This window comes from Poecilia reticulata, chromosome 1, assembly GCF_904066995.2.
Source record: "Poecilia reticulata chromosome 1, P_reticulata-male-v2, whole genome shotgun sequence".
Lineage (NCBI taxonomy): Eukaryota > Metazoa > Chordata > Actinopteri > Cyprinodontiformes > Poeciliidae > Poecilia > Poecilia reticulata.
In genome coordinates, this window is record NC_088830.1 from 5,300,941 (window position 1) to 5,324,105 (window position 23,165).

At 37.5% G+C, this 23,165-nt stretch overlaps 1 protein-coding gene across 1 annotated transcript in view; it reads right to left on the reverse strand.

Moving 5' to 3' along the window:
• LOC103457085 (protein ELFN1-like) overlaps positions 1 to 23,165 on the reverse strand; it is a 133,232-nt gene that overhangs the window by 65,913 nt on the left and 44,154 nt on the right. The window contains exon 2 of the mRNA XM_017306031.2: positions 16,312 to 16,397. The gene's annotated coding sequence lies outside the window, so the exon portion shown is untranslated. The remainder of the gene's footprint in view (positions 1 to 16,311; positions 16,398 to 23,165) is intronic.

Sequence of the window (23,165 nt, forward strand, 5' to 3'; positions counted from 1 at the left end):
GAAATTTACACAAAATCTACATACAGTAGTTGTGAATTTATTAAAATTGTTTATGTTTTATTTTTTTGCAAAAGTGATCAAAAACATTAGGTTTTACTGATACTAACTCCCACCTGCAGGTGGCAGGATTTCTTCCTTTTACTCCACTGCTGCCTCAGCCTTACTGGATTCTCCAGTCTGTGGTCAATGTGACAGGAAACAACAGGTCACATGTTCATAAATAAGGGCAAATATTACAAAATTCCTTGCAAATATTTCTAAATTGGCACCACAAAATAAGTGATTTTGATTGCAAAAAACAAAAAAAATCAAAAATAATCATGACAACCTGGATGTTCTATACTATTTCATTTAAAGAAGAGCTTATCAAACACACAGCTATTTGTTAATATTTGTAACAGTGTCTTAATGGGTTTTATCAATAAATTCTTCCACAACTGGCCCTTTTAGGAACATTGATGATCTTGATGTGGCCCGAAATGAAAATGAGTTTGACGCCCCTGGTCGTTAGCTTCAAATATGTCCACCTGGTATTATTTCAGTGGGATTGCTTTACTTACAGAGTCACACTTGGAACAAGTCTACATGACGAAAACCATTCCTGTTTTTCAGCAGAAACCCAGCTGGGCTCCCCCCCCCTCCGTCAGTCAAGCTTTTTGTAAATCCTCATTTTGTAAAAGCCAGACGACGAACCGCCACCTGCAGCACAGCGCTCCGATGCACCCAGAGCGAAATTAGTGAACAAAAGGATTCAAGGAACTAAATAAGGGAGGTTGGCTCCGATTTCAGAGCATGGGAAGACATTCTGGCTCATCGCTGCGCCACACACGGCATTACACAAAATCAACAAATTACTCAATTAGACACATTGTGGAAAAACTTAACTGGCAAAAAAAAAAAAGCTTAATTCAATCCACCTTGGTAATCTGTGCTGTAATTACTAGTTCTTTGGATTTTTTGTGAGAAGCTCTCATGTACTCCGGTAAGAATACCAGTTATTTTCACCAAAATAATAATAAAAAATAACTCCTTTATATTTGGTTCTTTTTACAACAAAAAAATCTGGAATTATTTTCCAACTATAAAAAATTATGTAAAACATTTCATAATTATCACAGGCATATTTTTAATTTGATGGCACTAATATAACCAGGGGTGCCGCCAGGAATCTTGGGCCCCATGACAAAAAATTAGATTGGGCCCCCTGCGCAGCTGCTGTTACAATTTCTTTAGTCTATTTAACAGACAAAAGCATAACAATTTCAAAGGCTTGCAACTTTCTTTCTTTGGTCTAATACTGATACTAGGACAACATTTACTACTCATGAATTTCACATACAACAGTTCACATACAGTATGCAAGTAGTTTGCTTACATTTTTTCTGTTACTGACATGTTTCTCCCCACCAGCAACAGTATTTCTTATTTAACGGAAACACGATGTGCAAAATGCATATTTTTTCAACATTAGTAGAATATTGACAGTTTTGTTCACATTTGTAATGGAATTGCAGCTACTGTTGTATTTAATGTTAATGATGTCACTCCCTCTCATTTTAAAATGTACATGTCTTCATAAAACTGCCTTCCTACAAATCTTAATACGAGCCACCTTCATCTCTGACTTCATTCAGTCCAACTCACCACATAAAAGCCACTTTATCTCACCAGACAGTTCAGCCGGGCAGTTTACAGCAAAGAAGGCAAACGGTGAAATGAACAGAATTTTAATCAGCTTTTTAAAGAATTCTAAAAGTGGAGCATCTATCCCACTATCTGTAAATTATAGGGAAAATGTATTTAGAAACTTTTCTCAGCATTGCAGCTGTAGGCTGCAGGCAGCACAGATCACCAGCCCCACGGAAACATACAGTACTAGAGTGAAAACAAGTGTAAAGTGAAAGACGGAGATGCATGTTCACACAAATGTAAAAAAATTAAAAATTAAAAAAATAAAACATGAAAAACAGAAAGAAAAAAAAAGCATTCAAAGTCAAAAAATGTAAAAAGCCTGAGGCACCACTGGTCAAGGAGAATTTACAGATCACAGGAGATTTCTCTTCTGCTTTAGGATCTCAGCCCCACTGCCTTGTGGGATACATTTGAGAAGCCCTGTGAAGATCTGACTCAGCAAACTCCCATGAAACAGATAAATCATATTGTGACAGACGTTTTTATTACATAAGAATCAAAGCAATGACCCTTATTTAATATTCACAAGTTTTCCAACTTTCAGTGATGTGATGTGCTGTCACACCCAGGTAGTAGCTGAGTTTCCATGAACCAAAAAATTGTTCAACTTGAAATTACGCAAATATAATGGAAAACGCTAATTTGAAAAAACTTTAAAAAGAAAGATTCACAAGAGGATGAAATGGTTTTTCATCTCTATCTAAATAGATGTGTTTTGCAAAATTTCAACAGAAACAATTTTTTCACATCATGAGTCACATGATCACGAGGCTGATGTTACTATTGGCAAAAATGATAAAGAAGATGACAGGAATGGTTGATGATGGTTTGTTTTTGTTATTTTTCATACAGTGTTCAGCCGGCTCCACTAGAGCTCTCACAGCTTCACACAGTTCATAAAATTTGTGTGTCATTCCAGCATGTTGAATCCATAGGTCTTCTGTAAAATGGTCGACTGCAAGTTCCCCAAAACGCTGCACACGTAGCCGTTCCCAAGTATAAGGGGCTTCTTGCGCCAACATTTGAATAAGACGTTGACGTCTCCTCTGATTGGTTGATAGAATATGAGCGCTAGCACCATGGCTGAGTTATGAATATACCAATGTATACATCAAGTATAAAAGACTCACTGCTTGTCGCGCTTTTGGAGTTTGGTGTTGAGCGCGCAGTGAGACTGATGTGAGGACGTATATCTTTGTGAACAAAGAATATCGTGTGGTATGTTCATTTTCATCCCACACACATCTTCTGGCAACTTGATAAAGTTTATGAAAATGAACCACACTACTATTCGGGTCTTCCTCATCCAGAGTATTCCTTTCAAGTGCTGGATTTGCTGTTGGGAGGTTTTCTGTTTTTATTTCCATTAGAGGTTGGCCTCTTTGAAGGTGGTGCTGAACATTTGTGCTGTTGCAGGCCTGTGATTCATTAGCCCATTTCCCAGGCAATGTGGGGAGTTGGCTGCCGTTTCTTTGTTGCTTGATTATTAACCTACCAACCAACCAAGTCCTCTGAGTTCCTTGTGAGCAACCTCCATGCTCCGGTTTTCCTTGAGCTGAGATTGAAGCTTTCTGTACTGCTGGGTCTCCTGCCAAGGCCACCTACAACTATACCTTCTCTGGATCATTTTACCATAACTGGCATCCTCATATCTCCACTTCCTGTCTGCCCTCCAAACTTCCTGTCTCCTGCCAAGCTCTCTGGCTCACAATCATGCACTTCTGAAAAGTCCACACTGACCACTGCTCCCCGGACTGCATTTACTGTCCCCCCGCCTGGCGTTCCACACCTCTCACCTTCCTCTTCACCTTCTCGTTGAATTTTGTCCTCTCGCTGTCTCTACCCTCCTCCTACAGCTGGTGCTGCCCTGAGTTTCAGAATCCCTCAGGGTGAAAACCACTCTGACGTCATTATTCACTGCACTGTACTCAATAAATCTTTAAAAACCTTCTCCTGGTCTCCTGAGAGCGTTCATGCATGTGGGTCAGGCAACTTCAGAAAACCAAAGGCAAAAAATAGTGGAATTTTGTACCCAGTAAATATTTAAGCATACAAATACTCATCATTGTCCGTTTTAGGTTATATAACTTAATCAAATTAGTGATTTCACAAAAACACAGAGGCCCCCTGGTGGACAGCCCCAGTGCGCCTAGCTGCTGGCTGAGCAGCTTTTCTGCATCTTCTTTCTGTCTTCACAAAGACTGTAGTGGACTTCAGGTGATCAAAGGTGCCGTGCTAGTCAGTTTGTTTTGGTTAACAAGAGATACGAACTGTGCAAACCTGCAAGTGCCAGGACTTGATCTGACTGACAAACCACCTCTCTTTGATATAATGTTTCTCCTTCATGTCCTATCAAACTTTCATTGCCAGTGCACAGAGGGGCAGAACTTGAAAGAATGAAGTATACTGTTGAATCTAAACAGAGTTTTAGTTTTTTTTTTGTCTTACCTAACTATTGCATGCACTTCTAAACATCCCATAAAGCAACAGACCTGAAACACTTTGGGGTTAAATATGTTCATTAGAAGATGCACTCCATCTATTTGTTTTCTATTACCTAATGTTAAATACAGTAGATATAATCTTCAAAGAGGAATTCAAATACTCTTCAGAGTCCATCTCTTAGCCACTAGACACCTTAATAATGATGCTTAATTTAACACAAACCCACATAATAGCCAGTATGTGATACAGTTTAGATGTTTATTTGTATTTCTGTACTTTTGAACTGCTGAAAAGGTAAAACTGTTCCCCTCTGAGATGGATTTATTTCCTAGTAATTCTTCCCATAAACACTAAATTGCATGGTAGCCCAAACAGCTGGAGCACACAGCGTCACTACATTAGGACCACCATGCTTTTTGTCAGCCATTGTCCTGGTCACTGAATTTTATTGGTTTTCTGTATCTGGGAACAAATATAATCAATCCAACTCCAGGATTACAAAAATATTGTCTTTTTTTAAAAGACATGATTTATAAACTAAAGATAAATGTTCCCAGGCACATCATTGATTGTTTTTAAACTTTACAATCAGGTGTGTGTGATATAAAAATTGATATTTCAAAACAACAAGCATGACCAAAAAAAACAAAAAAAAAAAAGTTTGGTAAATGTAATTTTGATCAGTATCAGAACCTGGATTGATACGTTCTCTCACTTTTATTCTTTAATTTCCCTTATCTATTTTTGCAAATAGGCACCAAAATCTTTAACAATTGTAGAAACCCACTACTGACTTTTTCTGCTGATAACTCCTCCTGTTTCCTAAGCCTCTGCAACAATAGAGCATCTGATATCAAACATAATATCAGCAAAACAACCACAGCAGCCAAGGTTCAGCTTTCAATTACATTGAATGCCGAGCAATTTTTACTGTCTTAGTTTCATTCTATAGTTCACAGAAATAATCCTTTGGGCAAGAATTCCTGTTAGGCAGTGCATCTAAGGGAAAGTAATGCACACATTGGTACATGTAGGACCTTTAAACCTAAGCAGACAGCATGGGGTATGACTCAACTATTAGCCAGCGCTCAGAGACGGAGAGAGAGCCAAACAGGGAAAAAACATGGCTGGTGCTGAAGTCAGTCTGAGACTGAACGGTCATAAAAACACACATTGAATGTTTGTACATAAACGACCGGCTCCGAGAAAAGGTCAAGTAGAGTTAATAAAGCATGCGAACATAATTAAGAAAACAATTACAATTGCATTCTGATTAATGGTCAGTGACATTTGTACAATGTGAGGCTCGAATCCTGCAGTGCGTTGACTCTTTTACAAAGCGGGGGGGAAAAATGAGTGATCATTAAGAGTATAGATGCGACAAATGTTGAAATAATCCCTAATGACCAAACAAACATTGTTCTATCCGTGTCACTGCTCCCATTTACTCAGAACTAGACGTCATTTTCCTTTGGATAAGATGGAAGTGTTGTGGATGAAATACCGTCTTGTTCTGTACAGGCAACTTGATTAACAGTATAAAGTGGGCTTTGACTACACCCCCAGGCTGCAGTACGATGTACATGGATTTTTGAAGAACCTCAGTGAGCGTAAATAGACTTCCTACATAGTGTACAAGTGATGTTTTCTCCTAGTTGTGCAGCTGGCAGTCTTCAGAGGCTCACATTTGCAAATGTCTGTCAACTGGATATGTAAAGTGACTTGTTGCGGTTTATAGTCATGGGTTTTTAAATGGGGGGAAAAGTGTGTACTTTCCCACTTTATAGTGTTTGGAGATTAAGCATTTGGTTGTGGATATATATAGGTTGTTTTCATTAATATTTAGGAAGGGGTGTTTGGTCAGTTCATGTTGCTAAATGCAACTCAAAAACTATAAATAAAACACAGTAACAAAAAATGGCTGATGTTCATGCCTTCAACTTTTTGTTAATTCTAGATAAGTGCACACAAGAAAAAAGGACAATAATTTTGCCTTGTGGTTGTATTATAACATTTGAATCTCTTTTTATTTAGTTGCTGTAAATTCAAAATGTACTTTTTAATTGGGGTTCTACATGATCGACCAAGATAAATTAGTGCCAAATTAATGGGAATAATAACACCAGGCTTTCAGTTCTTTTAAAATAACAAACAAACAATCTTTGGCATTTATTTGTGTAAATTGACCCAAGGTCACTACAAGACAACAAAGTTAATGTTTGGATAGGCCAGCACCGAGCCCTGATCTCAACCCTCTAGAATATATGTCAGTAAACATGAAGCATGTGTAAACCTGAATCATTTACACAAGGGATGCAAACAATTAATCAACTTACGATTGTCTGTCAATTAATGGCTTATTAGATTAAAATTTGTTCCAATCGATCGACTTAGACCTTCTTTCACTGTTGTAGTTTGTCCACCATCCAGAAGAGGGCCAGTTCATACAGAAATAAAGATGGCGGTGTCATACCAGAGAAATGGTCTAAACAGAATCTGCTGTTTGCTACAAAAAGCACTTCATGTGAATCCATTTTGAAATACAAACACTCATCCCTTATATTTTTCCATTCACAAACAGACATTTTGTAAATATGTCTAAGTTTAATTATGTGAGAAAACCCAAAATGTTCTGTTTATACAGTCAGTATTTAATACAGGTGACACAAAATAATGTCAAAATATTTTTTTTTAAATTCAGCATATTAACAATTTTTGCCTATTATGTCATGGAAAAAAAGTCGTCCCTTTTTTATGCAAGAGAAAACTTTGAAGAAAGTGGTCGCTCACTCATCGTTTAATAAGATCAATTAATTAAAATGAACTAATTAATTGATAAATACATCCTTCATTCATCCCCACCCTGTAAGGAGAAACGGGTCAAAATTTACAAACAAAAAAACTATACTGAGAAACTGTTAAGGAATGTCTTTAGTACATGTAAATTATTTTGGTAACCTCAAACTGTCTAACTTTGTGTCAGTGAGAAAAAAAATGTCTTTGTTTTTAATGTATGTAAACATCTGGGTTCAACTCTAAAACAATTGGATCAAATCAAAGTAAAGTTGTAGTTGCTCTAGATTAAGACCAAACATGTATGTATTAAAGAAATATAATCTAGTTCTACTGATCTTTAATGAAGTACATGGTTGGATCCACTTCAACAATGAATTAATTTTCTCTTTGATGCATTTGTTGGTTCATCAGAAATAGGTTTGTTGGCATTTTTTCCCAGTTTTTCTTTGAAGTAAAGAAGCATTATTTCTATGTCAGTGCTTTCAAGTAACTTTTACACGGAGCCACATCAGAATCGGCGAATCCCAGTTAATCTTCAAAGAATGTAAAGCGGCAACAACACCAGCAAACCCCCTGTGTTGCTTTTTAATTGCTGTGCTATTTTCAGTCTGAATGCACATAACACATGCAAACATGTACACAAATATGCCCTGTGCAATTATCAGTGACTTTTGTAGGCTCATCAAATTTACAATGAGCCAGACAAAATTAGAAATTAGGTTGTTAATTAGTATCACATTAATGACAAAAAAGTCCCAAAGCTTAGAAATTTGAATCTGAATCGTGCTATTTCTTTCTCTCTTTTTGTTGAGTCAATCCTGGGAGGCTTTTAGAAACAGCTGCTTTATTTTCCAATTCCAAAAACAGGACACTGTAATTCCAGCTTAGCTAAGGATAAAATAAGTCGTTTTTAGTCAGAGAAGATCATGTTGTGGTTCACATAAGATGCACTTGCAAAAATAAGAAAAGCAATTAACCGCATAAGAAGATAACTGATTAAAGATTATTAAAAGGCCAGTATTATGTATTTTCCAGGCACGTAGAGCCATTTTGTTGCACAAGAAAGTAACTGTTAACTTTAGTTGTTATATAAAGTTGTTATAAAAATGCTACAAACTATATATATATATATATATATATATATATATATATATATATATATTTAGGATTTAACACCAAAAAAAACAAGATTAGCTACCGCTTCTACTTTACTGAATTACTTAGACATACAAACTGTAGCCCACAAAAAGCGCATTTCATTAAAAAACTAAACAAAAACATCTTATTACTGTCTTACCTTTACTTATCAATGAAATCCACGCATAAGTGGTTTGCATCTTAAGTGTTTGCTGAATTGTGGGTTGACCTTCACCCTTTGACCTGACCTGTTGCTGCCAGAACCACCGCTGCTCTAAATGAACAGTTAGGCAAGACGTGTGAATTTAGCTAGAATTTCAAATTAGCCAATCACCATAATCTCTCTTGTAAACTTAAATTGTCTTTGGAAGCTGGTTTTAGACCACAGGCCTGATGCTGAGATTTCACTCCCCTCAGGTGTGATTTGTGTGAATTTGTAATAAAAATGCGGTTAAAGTGTAATGTAACGTCATGGGAACCATCAGAGTGTGAGGAGAAGTATTTCACAATTTTTAAACACACTTTCTTTCATAACCAGTGTTATTATTCTCCCACACATGTATTCCATTTCCAGCTGTTTAATAATTTAGGGACTTTTCTTGTTACAGTGAATCTGAACACAGAACCGGACATTCATCTGCCTGTGTAAACCTCCTTCTGCTGGACCAGCCGGCAGAGCAGGGCGTGACAGCGGCTCTCTGAAATGTGTGTGAGTGTATGTGTGCGTGCACTCGTGTGTGTGTGTGTGTGTGTGTGCGTGTCCGCGTGTGTGCGTGTGCATTAATGAGCTGTGGCTAAAGTGCTGAGTAAGACTTGCCCTCTCACCCTGTAAGTATGTCACAACCGCTGAGCAAAAAACCCAAGTAAATACGTCTACAAGCGCTGTGTGTGTGTGTGTATCCGTGTGTGTAAGTAAGAACTTGAACACGGTCCTTGGTGTTGGTTCTAATCATCTGCAGATCACATTTATCAGCTAACAGATTTTTTCATCTTTCTTTTCAAATAGGGCTAGAGAACAGAGTGGTAATATTTCTGTTCATCTAAAGTCTGAGGCAGTTTGAAGCATCCTTCTGAGCTGCGCACTTTGGTTTCCATCTGTGTACAAAAAAAAAGTGTGGTTTGAACATTTTTATGCAGAGAAAAGAAGAAAAAATTACTTCCCTGGAACAGACATCATCTGGATGAGGATATATCTGGCTTCAGAATTTGCATTTATTGTTCACAGTTTATTGTGCTTTTAAGATGGCGCGGATTCTTACTTTTTAGCAGTGCGCCGATGCTTGATTGTCCTTCTCATGCTTAGCGACAAGGTCACACCGTCCGTGATTATCAGAAAGAGTTTCACGCTTGGATTCCTTAGACCACAGAACAATTTTCTCCTGCGCTTCACAGCCGTATGTTTGCCGGCAAAGCAGAGGAGGAGTCGCTCTTCCATTTTAAGAAATAGTAATTGATACTTGTTTTGAAATTGTTTTCATGGGGGCTGAAAGAACTAATAGAATGAATCATGATCAATTGATTATTGAAAGAACAACATACTCAATACTCAATAGAAGTGTCAACATTTTAGTCTAGATTTTAGTGCAAAAGTAGCATGCTATTTCTCTTATAATAAAACATTTTGCCCATGTTATGAGTGAAATAATGCTCCGGTGGAACAAGTACTTTTTCATCAATGTCAAGAAATCGATTTAAAACAATCTCCTATATTTTGCTGAAAAGTTACTTTTAAGTTAGTTCTGTCTTATTTCAAGTGTACTAAGATATTTGACCTAAAAACCAGGCTAAAAATATACTTGGTAAGATTTTGCGTTTTTGCAATGTATCATGTTTCAGTTGCATTTGTAAAAAAAAAAAAAAGAAAAAAAAAAAGAAGAAAACTATGTACAACTTTCTTCATGTTCAAAATATGCACCACTTCATGTATCACAAATCACAATAAAAAGCACTGAGGCCTGTGGTTGCAAGGAGACAATATGTGAAAAACCTGGAGAGGTCTTAATACCTCCACATGCATCGGTTGTTTTAATTCGACTTTTGAAAACACATTGTGTGCATGGCCGTAAAAATCATGTGTATGTGCCAACCTCCCACAGCAATGGAGAGCATTTTCTGCACTAATGATAATTCTTCATCATCCGGGTTTCCCTTAGTAGTCACACAGACTGTAGCTGCCAAGGAGGCAATTCCAACCCCTCCCATTGTGGCCCGTTTCATAAATCAAGTAGATTTCAGTGATTCACTTGAGGAAAACACACTCCAGGCAAACACATAGTACCTAGTTAATGGCACAATCAAATAACTGTGTTACCTTCAGTTGTTATAAAAATGCTGTATATCTCACATACATACAACACTTAAAATGATCTTTTTGAAATTCAGCCTTTGTCTCTTTAAGAATCTCCTGCTGTTTCTGAAACTCCGCCTCCAGGAATCATCACAATGTCAAGTGTTTAACAACGTTTTTACCGCCGTTTCATTGAGAAGTAGTTTGTATATATGCAGTTCCACCAGGTGTTTGCTAATTGGTGCTGGCTAGTCTGAAGGAGCTGAGTGGGGGAGTCGCAGGGTAGAGCTGCTCTGTGAACAGCAGCTTCGTCTTCGAAGGCGGGGCTAGGTCCCTCCAGGCATTTGGCACAGGATATTAAAGGATTTCTCGAACATTCATGAAAGAATCTTAGCAAAGCTCCAGGTATGTTAATGATGAGGGAATAACATTATAACATGACGTATAGCTCGAAAATGTTCATTTTACACCATACTGCCCCATTTGACATGTGCCTTTGCACATTAAATCTGTATTTGTCCAAAAAAATATTAAAAATTCACAGACGACTCTTCGAAAATCATGCAGTCGATTTACTTTCACAAAATCCATACCCACTCATATAAACGGAAGGACAAATTAATGTCAATCATTGGTGTCATCTTCCACATCCTGTCGTGGCAGTTATCATATTTCACACACATACACACACATAGCCCGAGAGCGAGTGTGTGCATGCTGACAAATGGTAGTCACTGTTATTACCAAACACACACTCTGGGCACTCAGACATATTTTCACCCAGCCTGGTGATTGACAGACTGTTTTATTTTGTCATCCAGAGAGACGCAGACACATGGATGAAAACCCGTGATCCCGCCTTCTCTGTTCCTAACCCCCGTCCCTCATCTCCTGCTAGTCTCTTTATCCGTATCAGTGCTTTCCTTTCAGCGGTCGGCGTGTGAATGTGTGAACACTCGTCTGCCACAGCTCCCAGCCGCTCATTGATATGTTACATAGCCAGCCAATTAGATGTGGGGAACAGCAGGTGAGCCCTGAGCTCTATCCAATCAATGACCTTAATCCTCCCTAATCAGCCAATTAAGATTCTATTATCGACAGCGGAATTGCACACGTACACAAGAATGCACATATGCGCCGGATATGCAGGAATGAGGCGTTATCCTATAGTTTTTGTGGGGATTTAACATTAAAGTTTCTAAAGACATTCAGTGTTAGATTTTTTAAATAACACACGACAAAGTTTTATTATTTTGTAGCAAATCTATTTGCTTTTAGCAGCACCCGTCTCCTTACTGCTCCCCTGTGGTGGCTGAAGGGTACAGCACCTAAAGTCAGATGAAACTTTAAAGGGGCAGTATCCTGTATATTCCAGGGATGTACTGCCATTTTATGGCACAATCAAGTAACTGTTAGTGTCAGCTGCATTAAAAAAAAGAAAGTTGATTTCATAATTTTATGCCTGGAAATTTGGCCTCTGTCTCTTTAAAAACTCCTCCTCTTTCTGTAGCTCCGCCTTCAGGAAGTTACAGCATTGCCCCTGTATTAACCCTTCAACAACGTTTTCAGATGCGCAGCTCCACCTGGTGCTCACTGGGGAAGAATGCTCTGTGAGGCAGCTGCAGCCCTGAGGAGGAGCTTCGTCCTTGAAGGCGGAGCTAGGTCCACCCAGGCGTTTTTGGTACAGCTGAATGGTTTCCATGGGAGACTCAAGGGTTTCTCAAACACACGTGAAAGAATCAAAGCAACACTTCAGGTATGGTTTTGGTGAGGAAATAACATCATAGCATGATGTAAATCACAACTTTTTTTGGTTTGGCAATTGAAGTGTAAATACGACCACTGAACTTTCCCCCTGTAAACGTCCCACACACAAATGAGCACACCAATTCTTCTGGTTTTATTCTCTTACATCCACTCTAAAATAAAAAGTAACATAATGTGACATAAATTAGCTAAAATGGCATAAACCTTCTAAAATATCTTTAGTCTTATTTGCATTGTTAATGTAACTTTTTTCTGAAGATTTCCTTTTACTAAGTAAAAAAATAACTGAATCAAGGTCAGAAATGAAGGAATCAGGGCTGATTTATTTAAAGGGATTCACTTAAAAAATAAACAACAGGATTATTTATTGTGCTGAGCAGAAAAAGATCCAGCAATCCTAACGGTTAACAAGGACATTTCACTTCCTCTGTTCCGCATCCTCACACGTTACATTGCATACATTAATTCAGATTTACTTTATTGCAGCGTGTCTCAAACAAAGAGAACAACTGTTTGCTCTGAGCAAATAAAAGATGTGCAATGCAGCATTAGAAGGTGTAGAAGCAGGGAGAGAGTGTGAGAATTAAATAAAACCAAAGAAAACCCCATAGCTGCACAGTAACAAGGACATTTCAGTATGCAATGCTAAGTATTAGTAATGAGAATTGCGGTGTTTGTATTTTAGGTATGTCACTTATGCATTTAAAAAGAAGATTCAAGGCGATATTTTTTGCATCAACTAGGAGGCTAACAGTGAATAATTAACATCCTCTGTCATTTACTATTCACCATTATAGTGCTTTAAAGTTGCATTATTTTATTCAGCGTAGTCACTTGTAATTTAAGGGACAATAGTTCATTAATTCAATCCATTTCAAAATTACTTTGATTCCAAACAGAACCAGTGGTACATTGTACAAGCAGACTTATTCAGACTTATTCAGTTATCTCACTGTTCCAGGTGAGGCTTCTGTCTCTAATGAAAAGTTGAGTGCATGCTGAAGCCATATGCAGACTACCCTGATGTTTTGGTGAGTAGTTAGACTGACTTGTAATTGAGGTCAGACTGGGTTCAAATTTCACCTGTAAGTTTGAAACTCAACTACAACTTAGAACTGACCAGTTTCAGGTTCTGTTATTGTCTTTAGGAGACAAGTTAAGTCAAATACACCGTATATATTGGAAGCAATACATGTTAGACTTAGATAAATAGTTTATAATCTCCCTATGATTACTCACGTCACTCATGTAATTCGAATACAAAAATATTCCCATTGCAGTTTTGCAAAATGTATCTATTTCTATACAGCTGAAAAGTCACCTCATTATGGCGCAAAAACGCATACATTTTTTTTTGTTTTTTCAAAATGGCCATGTTGGCCGTTATTGTAACTTTAATTTGTACAGTTCTACAGTGACTGGAAATGCATTTAATGGCATGCTGGGGTACAAAACGTCCCGGGGTAGAGTTCTGAAATACCATAAGAGAGTTAAAAATTCAAAAGGAGTAAAATCACCAGCAACCATTCAAGATACCAACAAGGAACTGCCCTTTTGACCTGACCTAGGAAATAAACCAATGTAGTATCGATAGATTCACAAGTTTTGTAAAAGCATCGACAGAGTAAAGCATAACTTCACTTCCAGAAAGTTCATTTTTAATATAAAATGATCACAAGCTAACGACATCCAACATGTATTGGCCTTTAATCCTCAGTCTTTTCTCAACACACAACACTTTCCATTCATGTCAGTGTCAAAGCCCCCAGTGTGCAAACTGAATCAGTCTTAGTACTGGTTATTCAGTTTGTTCTGTGCTGAATGATGGAGTGTGTGTACAAAAAAGTAATGCAGGATACTAGAGTAACTTCTTACACTGTGCCTAGCTACTTTTCTTAGGTGCACCAGCACAAAAGTCATTGTTGCGACAGAGAAAGGAATTTGTTAGATTAATCGCTGCTGAAAGAAGTAACGGTGGTAGCAATGCCATTTATTTTAACGACGTTATTCCCATCATTAGCTGTGTTTCCACTACAAATGTGGGCAAAACTTTGTTCATGTTCTGCTAATGTCAAAAAAACACAATTTTGCAACTGCTGTGTTTAAATAAGAAACACAATTAAAATCACATGTGAATATGTTTGCTCACGTAATAAGTCGTTAAATCGGACATCCTCCAACAACTTCTTGTCGTCTTTTCCGCCAGCAGTAACAGCATCACGAGTCATGTTGATTCGTGACTTGTGTGATGCGAAAACAATGTTTCCATTGCAGTTGCGAGACATCCTAAAGATCGCTTCATTCTAGCACACAAAACTTATCAAAAATGATTTTTTTTTTCTACATTGCCGTGTTTCCATTAAGCAAATTTGTTTTCGTCCGATCTGTGCGATTGCGTGGTCGATGGAAACAGCTACTGCTGCTCATCTCTCTCTGTCTGACTACAGCACACAATGTAGACACGCACATTAACCACTGGACCACGGCCAATCACTATTTCTGATTGGTTTAGACCACAATACGGGCCTGATGTTTGTCTGTCGATGAACCACAGGGAGATATCCAGTGTTTAGATGCACTACTGAGAAATTAAGTAGCTTTTTCCAACCAGACTGGTTTCTCTCTAGAGCCCTGGTGTGTGTGTGTATAAAACAGAAACAGTTTAATTAAGTATTTTTTTTCTGATTCTTCTCACAGCTTTATTTTTTGGTTCCCGTCCTTTCCCACAAGGTTCCTGACATCTCTCTTTTCCTCAGAGGAACTACAAAATCTCAAAGATTCGACATCTTTTCACCTTTAACTGTATTCAAGTCTTTCTTTGCACGCCACTTTCAACGAGATGTTTGGCATTTTACCATTTTTCTTTACAAGGACAGCTTGGTTCAGTCCTCTGCCTCCTGAACAACAGATTTTGTTTCTCTCTGGACATTGTCCACTTGAGGATTATTTGTCCAGAAATATTGTCTCTCTCCAATTAAAGTTATCATAAAATCCTGTGAAAGGAGATAATTGTCTCTTTTTAAAAGGGACACAGAAAATTCAGATAACGGAAAAGCTCGACTCAATCCAAAGTATTCATGTCTTATTACCGAAATGTTTTGATTTCATTTTGATAACGTAATATTAAACAAGATCACAATTTTTAAAAAGTACATTTTACTCAATAGCAGACTTTTGTGCGCCCAATAAATAAACATGGCTGAATATTTAAAAAATCTTTTTTAGAAAATAGAGAACAATTGATCAAAAAAGTGTAGAACATGTAAATTTTTTAACATAAAAATATATTTCACTAAAATACAGGTTTTAGTTTTAATAGATTAATAAATATACAATCAATACAAATACAGAAATTATAAAGTATGATGCATTTAAAAAATAAAAAAAAGCCATTTGTGGTCCTCAGGTATTTTGAAATTGATGATCACACATGTGAAGCGTCTTCACATGTACTTAACTAATATTTATTTCATTCAGTAGATTATGGACTCATAATTTTAAAATATTATGCTTCATTTTATTGTACATTATTCTCTGAAGACTTCATTTAAAATCCTGGAGTTAGCTGACTTTTACAAAATATGGCACTTTATGGCTCCAAATCAAATCGTAGTTTCTTCTCAGTTTCTTCCTGCTTGGTTTTATGGTACAGCAGAGAAACAGATATTCCAACACATTCGCTCCTCATTCAGAATGAAAATGGAGAATTTTAGTTATCTGATGTGCAACAGCTCTCCATCCATCCATTTTCTATACACCCTTGTCCCTTAGTGGGGTCGGGAGGGTTGCTGGTGCCTATCTCCAGCTAACGTTCCGGGCAGGGAGCACCCTGGACAGGTCGCCAGTCCGTTGCAGGGCAACACAGAGACACACAGGACAAACAACCATGCACACACACACTCACACCTAGGGACAATTTAGACAGACCAATTAACCTGACAGTCATGTTTTTGGACTGTGGGAGGAAACCGGAGTACCTGGAGAAACCCACGCATGCACAGGGAGAACATGTAAATTCCATGCAGAAAGACCCGGGCCGGGAATCGAACCCAGAACCCAGAACCTTCTTGCTGCAAGGCAACAGCTCTACCAACTGCGCCACTGTGCGGCCCTGTACACCAGCTAATGAAAGTTTAACTTTCACAATCGAAAAAGTGCTTAAAAAAAGAAAAAATCCATCAACTTACTTTGCTTCTTGCTTTGTTCCGCTGGAATATTAGCGTCGATGAGGAAGTTGAGTTAAGTTGACTGAGGATTGGTCCACTGTGGAATACTGTGGAAAAAAGAACACAAAATATTCACTTAACTTAAACTGGATTATAACTAACTATAAAAATAACAGGTTTATTCCTGCTATCAGATTTAAATCTTGTATCAAACACTGGCCTGTGTGTTGGCATTTCACATGGATGTAAAATTAATAAAATTCATTATTTGAAGGCAAATCTTTAGGTTTTAAATATTGTTGGGGTGGGGGGGGGAGGGAAGAAGAATTGAGCTCCAACTTAAAAAAAAGAATTATTTGTCACGTGTCAACAAATTCAGTTTGTCAAACTTTATTTACATTTGTTAAACATAACAGAATAAATTTACTTGGACAAGTTTAATTGATTATTTGTGCTCAGTTAATTCAATATATATCTAAGTCCTTTTCTCAGTGTGATTTTAAGAAAAAACTAAAAAACTTTAAAAACCAAAGCAAAACACGGTAGTCGTTAAAGGTGTCAAATATTCTCTTACCTCTAAAAGTAAGAAGGAAATATTGTTTTTTTTTTCTTTTTTTTCTTTCAACTAGAAGACGTTTCTGTTCTGAGTACTTCTTTACCTCTGCTGAGCTGAAAAAGACCAACCCGCTTCGACTTCGGGTCACAATTATTGCTCCTTTTGTCATCTGGCCAGTCTGTTCACCTTCTCCTTTTCATCCCTCCTCATCACTATAGAGACCATAAGCTCAAAAGAATGAGGGCTCACTTCAATCAAACCATGAGGATTCGCACAGAACGGTCCTTTCACCAGAAACCATTCTGTTCTTTCTCTTTCTTTTAGCCGCAGAAATAAACCGTGAGGGCTTTTGGTCCGCCTTTTGCTCAGAATGGATGAGTTGTGTTGGCAAAGAAGGCGAAACAAGGAGCCTGAGGTAGAGCAGGGAGAAAGGAGAGGTGAGAGGAGAAGGAAGAAGCGAGATCTGTTTCAACCTAAAATAAGGATTTGATTGCAGTTTTGTTGCTCCTTGTCACGCTGCGGTGTGTGTGTGTGTGTGTGTGTGTGTGTGTGTGGTGACACACTCAGATCAGAAGCTGGAGATCAGAGATTATTGGCATCACATAAGAGGTGAAACTGGGGCAACAAATTGTCTTCAGTGTGAAAGTGAGAATATACAGCGCCTTACAAAAGTCTTCACACTGTTTAAAGCTGCAGTTTGCAACTTTTCTTTAAAAAAAGTGTTTTTTTTAATATGTATATTTGTTAAAACTGTCACCAGGTCGTGACAGTATAACATGATATTGTTCCTCCACCTCCTCAGCGTGCTTCTATAGCTGTCTGAAGAAATGCACCGCAACTAAAAACAACCAACCAGAGCCAGGAGGAGGGGCTAAGACCCGCCTCCTGGCTGTGATTGGTTGTTTCTAGTTAGCACTGGGAGAAGGCAGAGGAACTTGATTTATTTTTTCAGATTATCTGTCTAATACAAAACTGTCATGACTTGATGATAGTTTCAAAAACTATTAAATTTTTTTTATTTTTTTTAAAATAAAAGTTTATTACTGCTTTTATAAACAGTAATAAACTGTTTATTACTGTTTATAAAATTTAAAGCAGGTTAAAGTTTTACCTGCTTTAACCACAAACAGCAGGTAAAACGTCTCTATCTGACTGTACTGTAGCAGCACATGGTTGTGAAGTGGAAGGAAAATGAGACATGATTAAAAATGTTCTATTCATGAATAGGCATGAATAGAATAGAATTAAAACTTCAAGGGAATTGAAACTTCAGGGTTTTGAATGAGCAGGTGAAACTATATTTCATAAGATAATCTCATTTTCTTACATAAAGTCTTCATAAAATGCAACACATATGACAACCCTGCAAAAAATGCAAATGCTAAGATAGGAGCACACGCATGGACACGCTTGCTGAGCATGGTGAATCTGCAGCATGCCTCGTTTCCATGGGACCTGAATATTTTGAGATGTGGACGAGCACAAGCAGGACAGATGTGGTGCAGTTGTGTTTCAAGGTTCCTACTATTCAGATTAAAAATGTGCATAATGTGTTCCCTCACTCCAAATACTGCATCCAGCAAAATTAAAAGTCAGATAAGTGAGATGGTTCACTTTTTTTATATTGTTTCAAGGTCAATTAGGTAAGGAATAAGAGAGCTAGTCTGGGGTTTTTTTTTTGTAGCAGATTTTTTTTGCAAAACATTCTCAGAAAGCAACAAAAGTCAAAATGTTGCATTTGTAAGTATACTTTTCCTAAGAGTTCTTAGAAAAATATTCAAACAACCAATGTTGGACATAAAAAAGAAAGAAACCTGAGAAAACATTAATAACACGATAACAGACATTCTGGACTTCTATGTGGTTTGTTTTTGGTGACATCAAGGTGAGTGTTATTCAGTCTTATCTGCACTTGTGCTGCAGCCCAACAAACAGAAACAAAACTGAAGTTATCTTTGAACCCAAAGAGGAATAATATAGAATCAACACAGGTTCACTTTTTACAGATACATCTGGATGTAGTGATGAACTCAGACCTGGACCTTTAGAGCCAATTAAAGACGGTTACAAAGTCAGCCTTCTGTCACCTGACTAATGTTCCAGCAAGATCTAGGCAATTTTTACGCCGTTAGTTGAATTCAAAACCTTTTTTTTGTGGTAGAATACAGTTTACAGCCACAATCTTTACTTATGGTTCATAACAAATAGCTAAAACTATTCGAAAACTGGTGGAACAAACAAGAGTCACGGAGATATAGAAAGAACTTGAAGACAGTGAACTGTACACTTAAAAAAAACAGTCTGAACTTGAACGGCAAAAGGTGAGTTGTATATTTTTAGGGGTGGTTGATCACATTTATGTATGACAGCTCGGTGCTACGAGCCAAACGCTGAGATCACAGTTGTTCACAACAGATGCTGCCCAAGAAAGAATAAAAATATAAGGCAAAAGTTTAAAACTGTCTTACATCTTCCGTAGTTTCTGGACGTTCTTCCAGAATATTTAGAGAGATGAAAATGCGTTTGTGCTCTTGGCTCCTGTACTTGTAGCTAAATCATTGAGAATTGTCCAATGGCTGAAGCTGCACAAAAGATCACAAGCATCACAGAAGTCTACTTGGCCTGTTTTTTGCACCTTTTCTTGTTTTTTTTGAGAGTGTCTTTAAGGAGCTCTGTCAAGGGACCAAACATCTATTTCCAAACTTTTTGATGGACCCATTCATCATCCAACAGCCCTTCAGGAGAGACTGCAGTAAAAACTGGTTACGCTGACCAGCAACAACTGTCGTCAAGCACTTCCTATGGCCAAAACTGACTCCTTTACAGTGCTGTGAAATAACTGTTTTTAAATGTGGATGGCATTTTTAGAGTCCCACCACAGCATATCAGTCAGATTCAGGATTTGACTAGGCCACTTCATAGTCTTTGTTTTACTTGCTCTTGCTCTTTGAATTACTGCCCTGTTGCCTAATACAAAGTTCACTAGACCTTAAGGTCACAAACTAAAGACCAGGATTTCTCCTTAGGATGTTTTTGTAGTGAGGAGAGTTCCTGGTTCCAGTCACCCAGCAACAGACCATCACACTACCACTACCATGTTTTACTGTTGGTTCAGACCGACAGTAAAATAGTTTTTCTGAAACGTGCTGGTTTTACACCTGTGGCAAAAAGATGTACACTTTAGAAAAACATCTACTTTTGTCTCATTATTTAAGAGAATATTTTCCCAGAAGTCTTGGGGATCTTTATTATCAGTAACATCGACTTTTTTGAGCTTCACATGTTATAATGTTATTCACTCATCAGAAACTGGAGTGTTGCTTTGATTCTCTCATGCATGTTTGAGAAATCCTTTAATCTCCCATAGCAACCACTCATCTGTGCAAGACATCTGGGTGGACCTAGCTCCACCTTTGAGAACGAAGCTGCTCCTCAGAGCTGCAGCTTCCAAGCTTCTACCTCACAGAGCAGCCAGCCCCGTGACTCCCTCACTCAGCTCCTTCAGACTAGCCAGCCGCAATTAGCAAACACCTGGTGGAACTATGTGTATGCTGAGCTCATTATACAAGCTGCTTCTCAGTAGAATAATGGTAGAAACTTTGCTAAAGGGTTAATAGAGGAGCCATGTTGTGATGAATTCCTGAAGGTGGAGTTTCATAAAGAGCAAGAGTCTCTTAAAGAGACAGAAGTCCAATTTCAAGGCGTTAAATTACAAAGTAAAATTTATTTTAAGTTATATTTGGTACATATATATATATATATATATATATATATATATATATATATATATATATATATATATATATATATTTTTATAACAACTGACTATTACATAGTTACTTGATTGTGTTGCAAAACAGCACTATGTGCCTGGAAAACACATAATACTGCCCCTTTAAAGTCTGACTCTACTGTTAAATGTTGTTACTCAAATCAACAATTATCAGGCAAACCTATATTTTTCCTATTTGTTTATCAATTCTCTGAAAAATGGATCCTCAGTTTTCTGCTGTTAGGTGTCACAAGTTGCACCCAGTGTGATCTTCTGCTGCTGTAGTCCATCTTGATTTGTTCTTCAGAGATCATACTAAGCATACACCCTGGATGTAGAGAGCGGCTTAGTGACTTATTCTATTTCTCTAATTGCTGTCAGGAAAATAATTTACATATCAAGGCCAACATACTGAATCTTAAAAGGATTTTTTTAAGTAAAACGGCATGTTTTGTTTTATACAGAAGTAAAGAGGCCGCCTCAGGGTTGGACTCATTTGATAACGAGCTTTTAACAGCATGTTATTTTAAAGTCAAAATGCGGTGCTATTATGCAAATTGAAACTTTCTGATATGTTCTTTTTTTTTTTCTTTTTTTTTTTACAAAATAGCTTGTTTGTGGGTAACACAGCAATTTACTGCCCCCGTTAGGTTGAACATTACTGCTAAATCATGACGGCAAGCCAAACAAAAACACCTCTACCGGGGCTTTATTTCCGTGCTTGCTGTAGGTTCCCATGTGCGTGCGGCTGTGGGTGAGTTTTGTTTTTATTCTTGCTGAACTGCAGCGATAATGGTTTGCTCTAGGCTGTTAGTGATGCTCAGCTGCTCCTCAAATTCCAGACAAAGGCTGGAAATTCAATCAGACTCTAGGCAAAACAATAAAGTCGGGGAGGATAGTACATTAGTGAAGAAGTGATATACTTGGAAGGTTTTAACGCAAAATGTGTTTCAAAGGAGTTTTGTCCCATGGAAAATTGCTTTCCGAGTTGTATTGCAGAGGAAATGTCATTGCCGGTTGATTTGTGTTCAGCCAGTTTTTTTTGTTTTGTTTTGTTTTTTCAGTACCAACACAACAGATGAAGGGTGGTTAATGTCTGAATGTGTCCAAAAACATGTCCTCTTTAAGTTAGATCACTTTTTGGATATTAGACTATCTTCATCAAAAATCTGACGGGCAATTTGTTTATTTTTAGTTAAGGGTATTGTGGTGACTTTTAACATTTTCCTATTTCACACTGAACTTTCAACATGGTAGGCAATAATTTTAGACATCTCTGTTTCAGACTGCGGAGAAAATAGAACGATCAAATGCAAGCTGGACTGTTCTGTCCTCAAATTACAATTTAAAGCACTACGTCAGATTTAGGAAACCTTCCTTTCCTTTTTTTGAAAAGAAATATTGACTATTTTTAATGCATATTAGCATTAGGATCAACTACAAATTCAATAGCATGAAGACAAAATAGTATCCAGACAGACTTGGAGTGGAATATTCTAGAACTGATTACAGATTGTTTTAAAACAGAGTTTTGCATTTGTTGAAGTAAACAATTTCCTTTTTTTAAATAATTTTTTAAATAGTATGATATTGTGTACCTGTCACCTTGTGAACTGCATGTACAGACATGTTGCCACGTGACAAGAGCCTAACCAACTGCTTTGGTTTTAGCTGTCAAGTTGTCAACACAATGCGCTAAAACCTAAATTTATGCGTGATATATAAAAGAAAAAGGGATGCATGCTTTGATATTAGTTTTCAACACTGCAAAAACTAGATAACAAGGTCATGATAAAGTTTTAATTAAAAAAACATAGCAAGGGAGAGGGAACCAGGTCAGCTAGGCTAGCTTAACTTTCACAATGTGATGTGGAATTCGGTGTGTTTCTGTTAAGTTATAAAAAAAGATGACCCAAATACAAAGAAAAAGGAGCAGGAGTGATTTCGATTTGTTCTTAAATATTTTTTCTGCATTATTTTTCTGTTTGCTGTGGCACATTGCACTAAATTAATAATACCTTCGTCTTCAGGTTTCATTTTAATGGAATTGGTCTACAGCGACAGCGTGGCTATGGATATCTTTTTGCCCTTCAGCGTTGTGCGCAAGCTCAAAATTTATGGATTTAAACAATACCATAAAGTAGTTACATTCCAAGCTTTCTACATCATTCATGGTTGTAGACTTTTCCATATTCACACCAACAATAGTGAGGAACAAACGGCAAATGGAGACGCACTCAACCAGACGTTAAATGGCCAAAGTAAGACGTCACAATTTAAAATTGATTTAAAGGGAAACCTAATTTTTTTTTTCTCTAAATGGAGGAAAGTAAAGCAATAATGAACAGCCCCTGCAGACCCTTGCTATGATGCTCTTCATATTTAGGTTGGGTTTTGCACTCCCAAATCTGACATGTGCTTAGAAACAAAAGGAACCAAAACGCCATCTGATTGGATCGAGTCATGGAGACAAAATCTCATATTTTATTTCTGTGGATGCTCACAAAACAGTATGAGCAGTGCATGCCTTGCAGCTCAGCCATGACA